Source organism: Papio anubis, chromosome 3, assembly GCF_008728515.1.
Source record: "Papio anubis isolate 15944 chromosome 3, Panubis1.0, whole genome shotgun sequence".
Classification (NCBI taxonomy): Eukaryota; Metazoa; Chordata; class Mammalia; order Primates; family Cercopithecidae; genus Papio; species Papio anubis.
Genome location: NC_044978.1, coordinates 20,527,750 through 20,531,545, shown reverse-complemented (window position 1 = coordinate 20,531,545; position 3,796 = coordinate 20,527,750). Strand labels below are relative to the sequence as shown.

The 3,796-nt window shown below is 45.2% G+C and overlaps 1 long non-coding RNA gene across 1 annotated transcript; it reads right to left on the bottom strand.

Annotated features, from left to right (window-relative positions):
- Positions 1-605: 605 nt before the first annotated feature.
- On the bottom strand, positions 606-3,243 carry LOC103884764. Its single transcript, XR_004182618.1, has 2 exons — positions 2,958-3,243; positions 606-765 (listed from the first exon to the last, which is right to left on the bottom strand). It is a non-coding gene; the product is annotated as an uncharacterized LOC103884764 (long non-coding RNA).
- Positions 3,244-3,796: the final 553 nt, after the last annotated feature.

Sequence of the window (3,796 nt, the reverse complement as noted above, 5' to 3'; positions counted from 1 at the left end):
GACCCTTAAGGCTGAAAGTTCATTTCAACTAAACATAGCTTGAGGCCCCTTGACAGCACCCCTGGATGCTGGCCATCCAGTCTCGAATCTGAACGTCTTCAGTGACAGGGAGGTAACTTGCTCCCTCCCAACACAGACTCATCCATTTTGGGGTTGCTCCAATGGAAACCCTTTCTTAAATTGAAGATTCCCTGTCATTTACATCCATTGTACCTAATTTCATGCCTTGATACCCCGTGGAATAAATTGCACCCATCTTCCATGTGAAAGCTCTGTAGCTAATCAGGGCCACTATCTCATCGCTTCCCCCGTGGCCCTTCTTCACCGCCAAGCTCCTGTGGTGGTATCATTCTTCCTCTACCCAGGGGCTGAGAGTGTTTACCACCCCGCTGCTCCCCTCTGAACGGCCTCCAACTTGTCGAGCCCTTTGAAAACTGCGGTGCACACAGCTTGGCACAGGGCTCAGCTGTGGTCTGTCCGGTGCAGAATGAGGCAGAAGAACTTGTTGTAAATACCGCACATCTATTAATAACAGCCGAGGATTTAATGAGCTTTCTTGGCAACCACATTAAATTATGGCTTTTTTTCTTACCAGCAACTACATATTTGAGTGGTTGGATTTTATAGATTAAGACCAGAGCCTTCCATTTACCATTATGGACTTTATCTTGTAATACGGGCTGATTCATTCAGACTTTTAGAGATCTTCTGGCGTTCTGATTTTGCCCTTGAATGTATTAGTATTCCACTCATGCTCCGTGTCACCTGCAAATACAAAAGTTTATTTTTGGTCTTTGGCCAGGCCACTGATTAAAAAAAGCACACACAACAACAACAAATGCTCATGTGGCACAAAAATGCAGAGTCCTGTGGTATTCCAATAAAAACAGTCCTCTGGATGAAAAAGAATCAATTAAGTAGCAAGCTTTGGCTATGATCCTTCAACCCGTTCAAAACCAACCAATTACCCTATCCCTCAGCCCCGGTGAGGACAACATTAGCCTATCCCTCAACTCCTGTGAGGACAATTAGCCTATCCCTCAACCCCTGTGAGGACAACATTAGCCACTCTTTACGGCAGCTTGTCAGCTGACCCCCCTTTCTACGTGGGAGAATTACCTACTTCGCGAGTCTGCCAGAAGGCAGAGACCACCTCCTCCTATGAGAAGTGAAACATGTCAGCACCTGGCTTTCCCAGCCCCCTCCATAGCTAAGGTGTGGGCGTGTGATCTGGGATCCACCAAACCGAGGCATCGGGCTGAACTTTGACTCAGGAGCTGGTGAGGCAAAAACGTTGGGACTCTAAGGACTCTGTTCTGGCAGAGGATGGGGACCGCTTTGTACCCTTTTCAGGACACCAGGGTTAGTGTTAGGGTGTCAGCAGGGCAAACCATGGTGTTCGTGCCGATGTGGACAAGCTGTCGTGCCCTCCAAAGACCAGGGCTGTGATTGTGGATGCGGCTGTGCATCCAAAAATCCATAAATCACATATCAGATTTAGGATATCCGAGCCTGATTGTCTGGCCCTTCTGAAGAGCTGGTAAACTTCCCTATATCCTTGAATAAAATCCCTTTTCTGTTCAAACTCACTAGAATTTGTTTCTGTTCTTTGTGATCTAAAAACTGCGAGTGACACTCTGCCTCTCTACCTTATCCCCAGGGTCCCCAAGCAACTATGTCAGTTTCCTTTCTGATGTGTAGCGGGACCATATCGATCTTGTATCTCTAAGTTTGCCAGTGGAGTAATCCTATCAGAAAAGGAGATGGATTCAGGCTAACACAATTTGCTTTTAGTGACATGGGGCTGACTCTTTATAATCACTGCCTCCTGGTTTCTAAGAGCTCGGAAACCACCTTCTAGCATTCTCTTCAAGACTCCCACTGAGAATCAATCTCAAGCTTACTGGTCTACAGGTCATAGAATCCACCTTCTTTTTTTTTTTTTGAAAATTACAATTACATTTTCCCATCTCGCTGGCTCTGTTGTTTTTCATGATTCCTAGAGATCATCCAAAAGATTTCTCAATCACCTCCACAGTCTTTCCATGTTCTTTACTATGAAAATATTCATACAATCTCCTTATAGGTTTGATTTGTTCTTTTTGATTTGAAAAATGTTTTTTTTTTTTTTTTGAGAAGACAAGCAAAGCAAGAGTTAAGGAATTCCATTTTCTGTGTTCTGTTTGAATACTGCATCATCCAGCTGACACTGCAGACATTCCTCAGAACCTGTCCTAGCCCTGCAGACGAAGGCGAGGCATAGCCCATCTCTCTGCGGTTTCAAATATCTAAACCCAAACCCCATGCCCTCCAGTCTAAATACATTGTCTTAGTCCATTTGGGTTGCTATAACAAAATACCTTGGACTGGGTAATTTATAAAAAGCAGAATGTGGCCGGCCGCGGTGGCTCACCCCTATAATCCCAGCACTTTGGGAGCCTGAGGCAGACAGATCACTTGAGATCAGGAGTTCAGACCAGCCTGGCCAACATGACGAAACCCCATCTCTACTAAAACTACAAAAATTAGCTGGGCGTGGTGGCAGGCACCTGTAATCCCAGCTACTCTGGAGGCTGAAGCAGGAGAATAGTTTGAACCTGGGAGGTGGAGTTTGCAATCCCAGCTAATCTGGAGGCTGAAACAGGAGAATAGTTTGAACCTGGGAGGTGGAGTTTGCAATCCCAGCTAATCTGGAGGCTGAAGCTGGAGAATAGTTTGAACCTGGGAGGTGGAGTTTGCAGTCTCAGCTAATCTGGAGGCTGAAGCTGGAGAATAGTTTGAACCTGGGAGGTGGAGTTTGCAATCCCAGCTAGTCTGGAGGCTGAAGCAGGAGAATAGTTTGAACCTGGGAGGTGGAGTTTGCAGTGAGCCGAGATTGCACGACTGCACTCCAGCCTGGATGACAGAGCAAGACTCCATCTCAAAGAAAAAAAAAAGTGCAGAATTTTATTGCTCACAGTTCTGAAGGCCGAGAAGTTCAACATCAAGGTGCCACCAGATTCGGTGCCTGGTGAGGGCCCTCTGCTTCAAACAGGGCAGCTTCCTGCTGCATTCTTACATGGCTGAAGGAGAAAAGGGACCAGCAAACTACCTCAGGCCTCTTTTATGACGGGATTATTCCCATTCACGAGGGTTCTGCCCTCAAGATCCAACGGCCCCACCTCTTAAAGGCAAAACACTGGGATTTGATTTCAACATATGAGGGAGTCTCTGAGCCTACTCTGGCTCCGAAGGCTACCTGTAAAAAAGAAAACAAGAAAAGAAAAAGAAAAAAAAGAAGATTTCAACATGTGAATTTTGGAGGGATGCAAACATTCAGACCATAGTGCTGTCCTTGAATATAGTATGTACCTTGTGAATGAATGTTAGTGGCATAAAGCTAACAAAAGGCTATGACTTATCCCAGGCATACCTGCTTGGCTTTTGAACCTGATTTCTATCATTGTACACATACAGCCTACCATAAAAAATATTAATAATCACATAAAAGGTGGTTTATATTACCCAGGTCTTATTTAGTATCATTAAACATCACTATTAGTCTCATTTAATATAGCTAACTTATATTTGGCCAAAAAAAGCATTGCAGGCCAGATGTGGTGGCTCACACCTGTTATCCTAGAACTTTGGGAGGTCAAAACAGGAGGATTGCTTGAGCCCCAGGAGTTCAAGACCAGCCTAAGTCATATAGTGAGACCCTGTCTCCACAAAAAAATTAAAATTAAAAAAAAAGCATTACAGGCCGGGCGCAGTGATTCACGCCTGTAATCCCAGCACTTTGGGAGGCTGAGGTGGG